Source organism: Astatotilapia calliptera, chromosome 14 (assembly GCF_900246225.1).
Source record: "Astatotilapia calliptera chromosome 14, fAstCal1.2, whole genome shotgun sequence".
NCBI classification, from domain to species: Eukaryota; Metazoa; Chordata; class Actinopteri; order Cichliformes; family Cichlidae; genus Astatotilapia; species Astatotilapia calliptera.
Window position 1 is genome coordinate 35,096,306 of NC_039315.1, and position 15,313 is coordinate 35,111,618.

The 15,313-nt window shown below is 39.7% G+C and overlaps 1 long non-coding RNA gene across 2 annotated transcripts; it reads right to left on the minus strand.

Moving 5' to 3' along the window:
* Nucleotides 1-10,814: 10,814 nt before the first annotated feature.
* LOC113037001 (uncharacterized) lies at nt 10,815-13,607 on the minus strand. 2 transcript variants are annotated; one of them, XR_003274539.1, is made up of 5 exons: nt 13,352-13,607; nt 12,588-12,653; nt 12,082-12,237; nt 11,537-11,629; nt 10,815-11,239 (listed from the first exon to the last, which is right to left on the minus strand). It is a non-coding gene; the product is annotated as an uncharacterized LOC113037001 (long non-coding RNA). The 2 variants fall into 2 exon arrangements; XR_003274538.1 differs by having other exon boundaries at nt 10,815-11,629.
* Between the last annotated feature and the right edge of the window lie 1,706 nt (nt 13,608-15,313).

Consider the following 15,313-nt stretch of genomic DNA (forward strand, 5'->3'; position numbering starts at 1 on the left):
TCAAATGTAAAACCAATACAAAAAATTTCACAAAACTAAACACAAATCAGGAGACTCAACTCTGCAAACCTCCAGCTTCCAAGTCAAAACCAAATCCCTATCTTCAAATCGTTCAGTTTTTGCGATGTTACACCTCAAAATTCAATTTTATTTATATAGCGCCAAATCAACAAACATCGCCTCAAGGCGCTTTATATTGTACAGTAGATACAGAGAAAAACCCAACAATCATATGACCCCCTATGAGCAAGCACTTTGGCAACAGTGGGAAGGAAAAACTCCCTTTTAACAGGAAGAAACCTCCGGCAGAACCAGGCTCAGGGAGGGGCGGGGCCATCTGCTGTGATTGGTTGGGGTGAGAGAATGAAGACAGGATAAAAGACATGCTGTGGAAGAGAGACAGAGGTTAAGAACAGGTATGATTCAATGCAGAGAGGTCTGTTAACACATAGTGAGTGAGAAACGTGACTGGAAAGGAAAAACTCAATGCGGGTATAGACCTATAGTAAACGTTTGACCTCTGTTATTGCCAACAAAGGTTATGTTACAAAGTATTGAGTTGTATTTTTGTTATTGACCAAATACTTATTTTCCACCCTGATTTACGAATAAATTCTTTACAAATCCTACCATGTGGATTCATGGATTTTTTTTCACATTCTGTCTCTCACAGTTGAAGTGTACCTCTGGTGCAAATTACTGACCTCTGTCATCATTTTAGGTGGGGGAACTTGCACAATCGGTGGCTGACTAAATACTTTTTTGCCCCACTGTATCTACCACAGGTGTTTAACTGGATTTCACTCAATGACCAGGCAGATTTTTTGTTTTCCTTTTTCTTTAATCTTCTTTTCGGCCACAATCAGCCATAGGTGAAAAACCTTTAAATACAACCCAAAACCCCCGAATACAAATTATTTTGTTATCACACATCCACACATTTGCAAATATTGTAAACAATCCCAAACACATTTTCCTTATTTAAACACATCAATGCAGTGTGTAAGCTTTGTAATACAACATTTACTTGAGTATTTTTAAACGCTCAAATTATGTAATTCTCTAACAACTGTACATGTACCTTGAGAAATACTGCTTTATATTACAGCTCTAAGTCAAGTAATCAGTCTGCATTCGAACTTAAGCAGTAACAAAAGTGTTTGTAATCAGCTTCTCCTAACCATATGTCTTCCATGTGCGGACCAACAATAAATAATGGAGCCGCTCGTGCACAAGCGACCAACTCACAGCACAGCGCTAATACTACGTAAGCTAGCGGCAGCCGCGATTCTTTAGCAGCTCACTTCAAAGTCTTTTACCATAGTCAGCAACCATTCCCTTACCGGCTGCCTCCCTGGCTTTGTAGATACTTCAGTTCCACACAATATTCGTGTTGGCGACAACTTGTTGAAAGAATTTTGCTGGGCTTTCCCCGAAAGTGGCAACTTCCTATCGCTCCCCAGTTTGCCTTTATCCTTCCCGACGGAAACCCAGACACAAGATTAGTGTGACTGTCACATTTACTTTTTTGCCTCAGGGCTCTCCACCTCTTACTCGGTTTGACTTGACAATGGTGTTAAGAAATCAGTTTTACCCCGGTTCTTTTATTCGTCGAAACTTCCAGAGACGGCACCGGAACTCAGTAGTCATTTCACAAAACCTTTATTCATCTTTATTCATCTTCATTTAAGCATGCACTTCTAGAAGGGAAGACGAGGCCGGTGTCCCTCTCCAAATCTTCACCCCTTTGTTAGTTCCAGCCAGCTTTATAGAAGTAACCCCATCATAAAACCCCCCACGGTGTGCTGCAAACTCTGTCTGTGTCTATGTGCACGAGCACATGAATGCCTACATGTGCGCGTTCCCACGTGTCTATGTGAGTGCTCGTGTGTGACTGTGTATGCATACCTGTGTGTATGTGTGAGTGCACATGAGTGAATGTGCGTGTGGATGTGTGTGTGTGACAGTTAAAACACTGTGAGTGTAGGTAACTCCCTAGAGGTCATAAAACCCATCTCCCTTCCAGACCACAGTTATCCAGTTACAAATGTTGAGACCCCCACCCAAACATCCTCTGGGGAAATTCCACTCAGTGGGGAAGAGATCTCCTACAATCTACTCCTAAGTTCACAACACAGTCAGCCTTTATTATATTGAGGGCAGTGTCAATGTCTCTACAATAGTTCTACATTCTATGTTAACACATTTCTAAACTCTAAAATAAGCTAAACACTGTTACAATGGAGAGAGAGATACTGATTGAAAAAGGTCAAGATATTTTGGCAAAATTGACATTTTTAGTATATTAATACGACCAATTAAAGATATAGGTAGTTTCATCCATCTGTTTAGAAGTGTAGTAACTGACGTCGTCAAGGAATTATAATGAGATAATTTCACACCCAGATAAGTAAACCCATGTTCAGATAGCAGAAAGGGAATATTGATTGGTGTCACGGCTGGCGGAGTGAGCCGTGTGGTGTGGAGGAAAGGGAGGACCCAAAATGCAGCAGTGACTGATGATACGAGTGATGTTTATTTACAAAGTGACAATGGCAGAAACAGGCAGTGAGGCATGACAAAACAACTGAAGAAACCTAAACTGGGAGAACTAAATGACAAACCTGAGACCATACAAAAGGGGTGCAGGGCAGAGAGACGCAGAGACAGGAACACCATAGAACGCAGACGAGCCGACAATGAACACAGACCGACACCCACTAAATATACACACACAAGGTAATCAGGTAATCACACACAGGAGGGAAGAACAGCTGAACCTAATACACATGAGGACCGGAGGACACAAGCTGAACACAATGACAACAGACACAGACCTTCAAAATAGAATAGGAAATCCAGAACATGAGCCTTCAAAGTAAAGCAGGAACACACAGACTGATTTACAACACAACACGGGGACATGAACAGAGCACCAAGGACAGACACAGGTAGGGCTGAATACACACACCAAACTACAGGTTCAAATTCAAATTCAAATTCAAATTTTATTTGTCACGTACACAGTCATACACAGTACGATATGTAGTGAAATGCTTGGACAACTGCTCGTGACCTAAAGAGAACAAAAAAGGAAAAGGCTATGAATAAGATAGGAAATAAATATGAAAAATTAAAAAGGGTAAATTTAACTAGGAAGGAATAAAATATAAATTAAGGTTAAAAATGAAATAACTGTACAACACAAATTAGAATGAAGGGTAAATTTAACTGGGAAGAATAAGATAAAGATAAATATATAAATTAAAGTTGAAAATAAAATAACTGTACAACAAAATACACAATATAGAACTATATAAGAATGTATGAAGAAATCTAAATATAAATAAATATATACACAATAACAGCAGCTGTACAAGTATTAACTGGAAATGAAGAATATAGTGACCAGTGTTGTGCAAAACCAAAGTCCAGAAAGTCCAGTGTGTGTGTAAGAACTGTATGTGTGGGTCAGTACTGTGTGGTGGTGTGATTGAGAGACCGTATCGCCTGCGGGAAGAAGCTCCTCCTCAGTCTCTCTGTGTTGGTCTTCAGGGAGCGGAATCGCTTTCCTGACCTCAGCAGAGAGAACAGTCTGTTGTTGGGATGGCTGAGGTCCTTCACGATCTTCCTGGCCTTGGTCCAGCACCGCCTGCTGTAGATTGAGTGCAGGTCAGGGAGCTCGGAGCGGATGGTGCGCTCAGCTGACCGCACAACCCTCTGTAGAGCTCGTCTGTCCTGCATGGTGCTGTTCCCGAACCAGGTTAAGATGTTTCCCGCCAGGATGCTCTCTATGGTGCACGAGTAAAAGTTCCTGAGCACCTTGGAGGGCAGTTGGAAGTCTCTCAAGCGTCTGAGGTGGTAGAGACGCTGTCGGGCCTTTTTCACCACGGTGTTGATGTGACAGGACCATGACAGGTCCTGCGTGATGTGAACTCCGAGGTATTTGAAGCTGTCCACTCTCTCCACTGGGCACTCGTTGATGACGGGGGTCTGGTAGTTCCTCTCCTGCTTAGTGCTGAAGTCCACTATCAGCTCCTTTGTCTTACTGACGTTTAGAAGGAGGTTGTTCCTCTGGCACCAGTTCTCCAGATTCCTAATCTCCTTCAGGTAGGCCGTCTCGTTGTTATCAGAGATCAGGCCCACCACGACGGTGTCGTCAGCAAACTTGATGATGGTGGTGGAGCTGGTAGTGGCCACACAGTCATATGTGTACAAAGAGTACAGCAGGGGGCTCAGAACACACCCCTGGGGGGCTCCAGTGCTGAGAGTGGTGGAGGCTGAGACATGTCCGCCCATCCTTACTGCCTGTGGTCTGCCAGTTAGGAAGTTGGAGATCCACTGACACATAGATGAGCTGAGTCCCAGATGCTCCAGCTTGGTGGTGAGTGTGGAGGGAATTATGGTGTTAAAAAGGTTCAACCCTAAACCAATACAAAATCAGAATAAACACAAAGCACAAAAATGAACTTCAAGGAAACACAAAACGCTGGGCCAAAATGACCCAGGACCATGACAATTGGAGGATTTTGTCGTTCGTTTTTATTCAAAAATAATATTTCAGATTTATCAAAATTTATTTTATAACCCAAAAATATACTAAATGTATTAATGAGACTCAATATGGATGGTATTGATTTATTTAAATGAGTGCAGAACAAGATCACATCATCTGCATACAGTGTTGGGGAGTAACGGAATACATGTACCGCCGTTATGTAACCCTGAGTAATTTCCTGCACTTATTTCCTGCCATTGAACGCATCACAAATACATGACTCCAACCACATGACTTTGCTCAGCCAATCGGATGGCATGTAGGTCATAGTAAGCCTGTCCCGGCTTCCTCCCGTCAGATGCGTGGAGGCAAGCCAGGTGACAGAGCTGTTGCAGGTGTGTATTGGCAAACATTTGCTTTTCCCATTTTAATGCATTTTTTTAACACCAACTAACTTATGCAACTTAGATGCTGATTACTGTGAGCCAGAGCCATAGTGTTGTTGTGCACTGAACAGAACGGAATTGGCCAGGTGAACCTTGTTGGGGTATGAAAAAGGATGGCGAGCCAATGAACGGCTAGGAGCAGGACACATTCTGCAATTGACGCTTCCACCGGTTGGGTAGGAAGCTATCAAAGACAACGCTCTTTCCCCATTTTCCAAATACACTGACTTCCGCAATCATACACACCATTCCCTTCATTTATGGACAATAGCGCTTGGACATCTCTCATGGACATTCAGATAAAACTCATGGACTTCAGTGTGGATCAGTGGATTTGATATTAACATGTGTTGTTTATGGGGGAACTGGGTTTTTTTTGAGACCCTGTATTGCTTGGTATAAGCCAGACAAATCTGCTTAGTTGTCTTTGTGCACCCTCACTGTGTTTTTGATTAATTGGATAGCTGCAGCAGGAGTGATTATTTAAGTTTTCCTTTTCTTGTTATTCATTTTTTTTGGGGTTTGGTTAAATACATGGTACCTGCAAAACCATTTTTTGTGTTGTGTGTATTTATTAATTACTGCCCATCAGCTCCAGTAGCGTCCCTAAATCTTCTGATTAATAATAACCATAAAATTACACTCAATCCCTAGCCTGTATTAATTCATTAGCGCTACGTCAGTGTTACAGTTACGTATTTAAAATACAAAATATGAGTAACTGTATTCCGTTACAGTTACCGTTTAAAAAGGTGGTATTCAGAATACAGTTACTTTGTTGAAATAAATGGATTACACTGCGGTACTTTCCTGTTTCATTTTGTCGCGGGTCAGGACTGTTTGGGTTTGTTTGACAGCTACGTGCTGTTGTTCCAGGCGGCAGCGTTACGGTTGCCATGGTTACAGGGCAACGCTCTCTCTCTGCGTGTTTCCTGGGTGAGAGAGCGCCTTTTCGTTGTTGTTGTTGTGCTAAGCTAACAGGCAGAATGCTACAAGCATAGCTCTAAAGAATGTAGCATCATGGGCAGTATAGTCCGTGTTGCAGGGAGGATGGACTGCCATACACGTTATGGGTCTGTGAGCGCGAGGAGGGAGAAAAAGGGGAGTGGAAAGGTACGAGTTGTCATCGAGGAAAAACGGGAGCTGGAAGCATGTAAATATAATAATAACCACTTCAGCCAAGAAGAGTGCCTGACGAGCCCAGTTGTAAGTAAGCTATTAAGACTCGACTGTACACCGTGTTCGTGTTTTCCTCCGAAACAATAAGTTCCGTTGGAGCAGTCTTTCAACGCCTCTCTCTGTCTCTCGCAAGAAAAGTTGACCCACACAACAAAGTAAAGCTATTTTTCGGCTACGAGCCGACAGGGACCCCGCCGTATTAGTCAGAGGTCCCTTTACTACAGTTCGGAGTCGCGGACCTTCAGTAATAGTAATAAATCACACAGCAATAGTACATTCACGTTGTTGTAAAAAGCATGATAATATATTAAGTAATCCAAAGTATTCAGAATACGTTACTGTCATTGAGTAACGTAACGGAATACGTTACAGAATACATTTTGGGGCATGTATTCTGTAATCTGTAATGGAATACATTTTAAAAGTAACCTTCCCAACACTGTCTGCATATGGGGCAATACGGTGGCTACTTTAATTCCTGATATGTTTTTATGATTCCAAATTGCCATTGCAAGAGGCTCAATTGCCAAGGTGAACAAGAGAGGTGACAAGGGGCACCCTTGTCTAGTTCCACAATATAATCTGAATGGTGCGGAAAAAAGACCATTAGTTAAAATCTCTTCTTGAGGATTGGAGTATATCAACTGAATCCATTTAAAAAATCTGTTTCCAATACCAAACTTTTCCAAAACTTCAAATAAGAATGCCATCATAGCTGGACTGGCCAGCGGCCCACCGGGAAAATGGCGATTTTTTGTTTTTATGGGCTGATGGATTTTTTTTTTGTTTTGTTTTGTTTTTTTTTTAGGAAGGGTATATATAATGAAAGGTGTTGGATTGGCCAGTTGGTCATGATCGACTCTGGGCTGGACCAATTACAGCCCTCCCCCTTGTTTGGCAATCATGTGATTTTCGCGCATTGCAAGCCGGGAACTCGTGGCAAAACAATCCAAGTACCGCATCAAATGCAAGCATTTGCAGCACCGCAAAACGTTCATTCTTCGGTTCCAATACCTTCTTGTTTTTCTTTGCCACACAAAAAAGGTATGTACAAAACAAAAGGAGAACAATGCCGGTCCGTACAAAGACAGACTCGACGAAAAGACAAAGAAAAGATACGAGGAAAAAATCAAAGGAGTGAAAGGGTCAGACCCTTACGAGCACACAGAGGGACAAAAGACATCAGCGTGCTGCCCAACTTTCACCACGCTCATATTTATAATCATACGGTTCTTGGAGTGAGTGCATACACTCATGAAGTTTAGTAACTTCAGGTCACTGCAAGGAGCCCAGGTACAGTTTACCGACGGATGGGTGCAGGACCTTGAAATGCACCGTGTAGAAAGTAAAGACCATCGTACGTATCATAAGTTTACCAGTCTCACAAATCGTCGTCATAAATACACATTCGTTAACCGTTTATTAATAGGACCTTTGAGCTCAACGGTAATTAATTAGTAGTGGAAATAATTTCTGGTAGCATCACAGAAATGTAGCAGTGACAATAATATTGTATGCTGTAATCGTACTGGGCAATTAGTGATACAAAACAACTGTTTTATCCTGTGAATAAAAGTATATGTTTTTGTCAATGTACCATAATAACAGAAGCGAAACGCAATATTGTGTCAGGAAAATTCACTATTTATGCACAATAAACAAAGGAGCATAGCGCGACAGTTTCTGTTCAGCGCTAGACTTGCTTGTAACCTATATCACCAATTATGTTAAGAAAAATGACGCATTAACTACAACAGCAGACTGACCTTTGTGTAAATGCTTGGAGCAGAGTAACCTGTGAGCTGGAGTGTTCTGGGACGTTATATTTGGTATATCCAGACCATCCGTCGGCTCTTACTTCGGAAACATGGCTTAAAAAATTTCTCTTCAACGATGTAATCCGATAAAAAAAACGATCTCTTTACCCGTCGGCTTCCCGTGGCTGTCATGCGACCGGCTATTGCAGTTAATAATACAACAGCTTCTTGCCATTTTTTGGGTTTCTTTTTATCGCTGTGTAACTGAGTTCAATTGAAAGCCTGCGTGCGCTAGTACCTCTTGCCACAAGTTCCCAGAATCCTTTGCGGTTTTACCCCTGAGTGACGTCACATTTTCAATCTTTATCCTGGTGGGCCGGTCTCTAGTCAAAGTGCCCGGGCCGATTTTTTGTCCCAGTCCAGCCTTGATGGCCATTCAATCCTGTTGATGGCTTTTTCTGCATCCATTGAGATTAACACATTGTCTCTGGTCTCTTTTTTCTCATAAATGATATTCATGACCCTCCGTATATTGTGAAACCCCTGCCTCCCATCAATAAAGCCGTTCTGGTCTATATTAAACAAATATGTAAGACTGCGTTCTTCCATTTGTGCAACATCTCTAAAGTTAGAAATATCCTGTCTCAGAGTGACGCTGAAAAACTAGTTCATGCATTTATTACTTCCAGGCTGGACGACTGTAATTCATTATTATCAGGATGTCCAAAAAACTCCCTGAAAAGCCTTCAGCTAATCCAAAATGCTGCAGCAAGAGTCCTGACAGGGACTAGAAAGAGAGAGCAGATTTCTCCTGTTTTGGCTTCCCTTCATTGGCTTCCTGTTAAGTCCAGAATTGAATTCAAAATCCTGCTCCTCACATACAAGGTCTTAAATAATCAGGCCCCATCTGATCTTAATGACCTTGTAGTACCATATCACCCTATTAGAGCACTTCGCTCTCGCTCTGCAGGCCTACTTGTTGTTCCTAGAGTATTTAAAAGTAGAATGGGAGGGAGAGCCTTCAGTTTTCAGGCCCCTCTTCTGTGGAACCAGCTTCCAGTTTGGATTCAGGAGACAGACACTATCTCTACTTTCAAGATTAGGCTTCAAACTTTCCTTTTTGCTAAAGCATATAGTTAGGGCTGGACCAGGTGACCCTGAATCCTCCCTTAGTTATGCTGCAATAGACGTAGGCTGCCGGGGGATTCCCATGATGCATTGAGTTTTTCCTTTCCAGTCACCTTTCTCACTCACTATGTGTTAACAGACCTCTCTGCATTGAATCATATCTGTTATTAACCTCTGTCTCTCTTCCACAGCATGTCTTTTATCCTGTCTTCCTTCTTTCACCCCAACCGGTCGCAGCAGATGGCCCCGCCCCTCCCTGAGCCTGGTTCTGCCGGAGGTTTCTTCCTGTTAAAAGGGAGTTTTTCCTTCCCACTGTTGCCAAAGTGCTGCTCATACACTCAAAAAAAATGAAACGTTGACTTTAATTAAAATTATTTTGTCAACAGGTTCCACGAAATTGAATTATGTTAGTTTAAAGCAAAAATCTTTAGTTCATCTAATTTAAAAAAACTACTTAAGATTAACAAGACATATTTAAGACTAACTAAATCAAGTTATGTTGTATGAACATAGATGATATATTTTCAGGTTAGATAGTTTAGATTAGTTACTTCAACACATTTCTTATTTGTGGCAGTAAAATGTTAAATTTAAGTTAGATTAATTCAAATATTATATTTTCAGCCACCTTGTGCTTTATTAATTAGTTTGACATAAATCTATTTTGTCAACAGGTTCCACACAAATGAATTAAGTACATCCAACTTATTTTTTAAAATTTATTTTATTGCCAACACATTCAGTGAGCATTTGTGTAAACCCAGTCCAAAATAAAACACAACAGCTCATTAGGGTTAGTAATTAACAGTATGTAGACAGATGCAACATCAAGACTTTAAATTAAATGTCTGTATCTACCAGAAATAGAAGAGAAAAAAAACGCATTGAAGATCCATAACACATTGATAAGATGACACTTGAGTTATGCACATGTGATGCTAGTAAGGTCTGTGAGTGTTTTTTTTCTTTTAGTGTCTAAAATGGATAGCAAAGTTGCTATTTGCAATGATTGCTTAGGGTCAGTCCAGTAACACAATGCCAATGAAGTGCTTTCCTTTAACAATGCAAAGTGAAGTGTCCACCTCAACAGCCACAATTTAAAAAAAAAAAAAAATGTAACAACAACAACAACAACAACAACAATAATAATAATAATAATAAATAGTCCACTGATATTAGCAATCAAAGAAAATTACATCACCATCCCAAATAAAACTTTAACAAAACATGCCAACATTATGGTCTAACAATAAAACAGCTTGTCAGCGTTCAGTTTTTTTGCAACAGCACAGCAGTAACCATTTAACACTCGCCACTGTCAACATTTATTTTACTAGTGTTTGGGCAAAAAACTTCAGATGTAAACATTTTAACATGGAAACAATTGTTCGTCTTTAAAAGTCCACAAAATATACATTCATCCTGCATTCCCAACTTGGATGATCTGATATCCTCGTGTTGGTGTTGTTCCCAGACCATCATGAAAATGTTGTTCCAGGTTCAACATTGCAAGTGACCAATCACATTGTTGTGACGTTATTCTATTCCAAGCCATTCGTGCATTTATGAAATTCCAATGTTGCAAGGACAATATCAATTCTGCTTACTGTTTATTAAAGGGTTACGGTTAGGGTTAGGGTCAGTTGATCGGCGGACAGAGGCGGTTTCTCGCAGCTTAAGTACAGTTTTTTGTTTTACGCCGGTTTTTCCCGAAGTCGCAAAAGTATGACGTCACAACATTCTGATTGGTCACTTGCAATGTTGATCCTGGAACAACATTTAGTATGATGATCTGGGAACAACACCAACACGAGGATATCAGATCAACCTCCTAACTTACCCTTATTTTTAGTATGTATTGCAATTACCTTTACAATGCACACAATGTAACACAAACTGAATATGAACATATTTCTACCTCATAACAATATGCCTTGAACGCTAATATACACACCACCCTTCAACATTTCTGGTGCAGTATCATCTCTCAATTAAATCCTTTAAATCTCAATACTTTTGATTGTCTCTTAGCTTTCAGTCTTGAGGTTAACTGAGATTCAGTGCATATATCCCACCCATTAAGAGTGCACATGCAGAGGCCAGGTCTTCCAGGTCATGCAGGACACACTAGATGGTTATACCCACATCGGCTGGAGGAGTGCTGGCATCAGCTCTTTCGATGGTAAAGATAGCAAGGGTAATTTGTTCCAGCTCCCTCTGAACAGCTGTAGCTTAGACACAAAAACATAGAAAAATGGCATCCAGTTTTAAAAAAAGAAAGAAAAAGGGCCAAAGCTACCCTTTAATGACGTAAACACAATATTAGGAACATGCACCCCAGTGCGCCACTATTTTAGACTACAGATTCAACGATAAATATAAATAGTTTGGGTATACAAGAAGATTCCCCAAAACATTTAAACAGGTTCCATGCAAATTACAACAACAACAACATTACAACATGCAACAACATTAGTTATTCAAAATTTGGTTTAATACAGATAAAAAACTAAACTAAAATTACCAACCAATTATTCTTTGAAGAGGATGCTTGGGTCTTCATTCAGGTAAAAAGGTAGTGCCCTGAGGACACACTCCCTCCCCTTTTCAATGGTTTCCTTCTGTAGAGAGTGGCAGAGATACAGGAAGAGAAAACAGATATACTTTAGGATGACAGAAACTCACATTATACGCAAAATGAATGACATATCCACTGCACAGATAGACATGTACACAAGACCAACTAATCATCACATGGACATGAATAGTTAACCTGTTGGGCAGGGTTTCCACCACATTATATATGTCCATAATGGAGGTAAAGACAAACTAATACATCATCTTTTTTGCATTCAAAACATAACATAAAAACATTCACTTCTGGTTTAACCTAAATCAAGGGATCAGATTTTACATATGTTTAGGTAATTTTAATTTTCCAACGTTTTGAGTACCAAACTTTGTCTTGCTTAATATAAATGTAAGTGCACTGTGCAGCTACCATACACTAGCTGTTTAAATTTGAAAATGATCTTATTAGCCATAATATTTTGCTACCAACAGAATAACGCACCTGTGTGGCTGGGGCCAAAGTTTGTCTAATTTTCTTCCCTGCAACGCCTCCTTTTTTCTTGAAGACTTTTATGAGCTGGTCAGTGTATTGGTCAAGTTGTGTAAAAAGCCTTGGAACATGTGCAGCAGTAGTAATCCTCACATATTCTGCTTCCACCTGAAAATATGTCAACAAACACAACATACTGTACTGTAAATATACATACTATATGTACACATATACAAACTAAAACTAATGTAGTAAGACCTCATTAAAGCTATAATTTTAACACAAACATTTACACAAAATGCTAATGGAGCCATTACAGCTTTTATTGTTATTTATCAAGTTCCAAAAAATATTGATCACAGCTGATCTGAAAAGAATTTCATGCCTCAGGCCCTTGAACTGCAACCTTTACCATGGTTCAGATGTGGAGAAGAAATAACAGGGGCATGGGATGGGTCACAAAAGAAAACTTAACTTATAAAACAGTTTTGTTTTTAAAAGTATAACAGTTCACATACCACATACAAGCTCAGCAATACCACATACACCACATCAGTATAGGAGGGAGCAGGTAAAGGCAGGATCTGAGATTTATAAAGAAAAAAAATAAGTAATTCCTTAATTTCAAGGAGCAAATTATTGTTTGAATTACAACTAAATAAAATACTACTCAGAAGAAAAGCAAGAGATTGACACTGCCATGTGCTAACTTTCTATAGAAGCAATTATCACCAGGTCTGTCGACCTCCATTGTCTGTCCACTCATATGTCTTGAATAATTTTATTAAAAAAATTAAGTGTGTACTTTCACAAACTGTAATTTATAACTACATTGATATGTATAACTCCGCTAGGAAACATGCTGTATTTACAGACCATTTTTACATAATACAGATTACTGATAGAGCAGAACAATGGTGTCACAGTGGCTTTCGCCCTTGACTTTTTGGATTTTAAATGTCACTTTATGCTATCCTTGCTAGCCTATTCGATATTTCCGACTCTCGGATTACAGAAAAGGAATCCCAAGAAAGCAAATGGAAAAATAACCCCTTGAAAGAATAACCCCATGAACCCCTGTAGCTAATCCCTTAATAAAACAAAAAACAATAAAAATGTTTCTTACACAGTCCACAAAATAAGCATGTCCAGGACCCAGTAAAACTAATGTAAAACAAGCACACGCAAACGATATAACATGTCTTGTAAGACAAACGCAAAATATAACCATGCTGGACATATAGATACTACACAACATAGTCAAAGAAAAAAGTGGTCTTACCTCTCAAAGAAACAGCAGCTTGGCGCCAAAACAGCCTTTTTCAGTTAAATTTGAAGTCTTGTGCATGAGCAGGCACAAGCCGTGAAACCTTCTTGTTCTGCGCGGTTTCATTACAACTGTTTTTGCATTACTGCCACCTTGTGGATATACAAGGTATATCGATCCTAATTGACTTAACTTAAATGTTATGCGATCAAGTAACACATTAGTATTATGTACGTTGAATAATAGACACAATTACGTAGACTTGATTAGAAAAACACATGTTAACTTAACAAAAACATATATTTTAAGTAAAATGAAAATAAATAATTAATATACACTGAACAATCCACCTCATTCATTTTTTTGAGGGGTCATATGATTGTTGGGTTTTTCTCTGTATCTATGAAGCGCCTTGAGGCGACTTTTGTTGTGATTTGGCGCTATATAAATAAAATTGAATTGAATTGAACTGAACTGTAAAAAATGTCTGAGCCTTTCTGTGTTGACTGCGACATCACTCACGGCACATTTAAACAACAGAAACTAAAGTGCTTTAGAGACTTTCACACTGCAGGTTTCCAGAAAACACAGTTTCAAAATACATGAAAGCTGAAATCTGTGTTAACTCATTTTTGCTGCCTTTAAAGGCTAACAGTATCAGTACTGGTTTTGGTAATACTGTGTATGGCACAGCACTACTCCCACTCCTGTGGAAGCTGGTGTGAGTGCGTCTGCTGCTCCATGCAGGCAAAAAGAGAACATGGAGTCAAGTGGGGGTGTTTCTGTTAGTGAAGCATCACAAAGAGCTGCTCTTTTTACTTCTTACCTAGCTGATGTTGAGAGCAGGCTGCAGTCGCATTACATTTTGGACAAAATTAGTGAGAAGCCTCATTTTCAGCCATCCACTGTTGTAGACGGGTTAGCCACACACTTAGATCTGTTAGATGCTTGGGTGTAGTCTCCACATAAAACCAGAGACTCTGCTGCTGGTATTGATCTGTTGAAGAGTAAAGACATAAAAGTCAGACTGTCTGTCTGTACTTTAAACTGCATTTAGAAATTTAAAGCGTTTTCATCTTCAAATTTTCACATAAATCGAAGATCCAATGGTTCCAAACATTTTCCATCTAATTTGAACAAATGATTGATCATTCATCCATGTGTCCTGTATCTAAAGCTTTCCATGGGTAAGTTTGACTGCTACGCTAATATCTTCCCTTTGCCCGTACATTACTGTTGTCTTCTTACTGGGGAAGAAGTGTTTTCATTGCATATGTTGCACTTATGTTCACTTGTAAAGTTATACAGTATCCTACAAATGTGGCACACTACTGGCAGACAATCAAATCAACATTTAAAGTTGAGTCACACAAAACTACATAACTGACAGCAAAACCTAGAATGGAATGATAATAATCACCAGATTGTGACCGTGTAAGTCCTGAGACAGACTTGGATGATGTAACATTCACTTGGTGTCTTGGTGTTCACAGCTCATTGGCCGTGTTTATCAAACAAACTGTGACTGACTTCTGCTCATTCTAGCAAATGTTGGTGTTGTGCAGTCACTTTAATATAAATATTACAAAACTCCGATTGTACATGGGTCACTCAATCCCCACAATTTAAAAAAACAACAACCATGGTACAGTCTAAACTGCAAATGGATTGAGTTAAAAACTATTCAAACCTGTGCTTTATCAAAAATGTAAACAAAACCTCAGAAAGCTCCTCCTTCTTCTTCTTCTTTAAAAAAATAGCTTCCTACATCATCACACTTCACAAAAAGATTCTAACCACAGAAGACGCTGGCGTGTGTGGATCTTGTTGTTTGGGTTTTCTCGTTGCATGGTAGAGTGTGATCTTTCACTATGTGCAGTAGATAATGAAACGTTACCCTGAGCCATGACTCTTAAACTGTGGAACTACTTGTTGTGCCACAGAGGCTCTTTTTCCACTTTTTTTTAATAATCATGC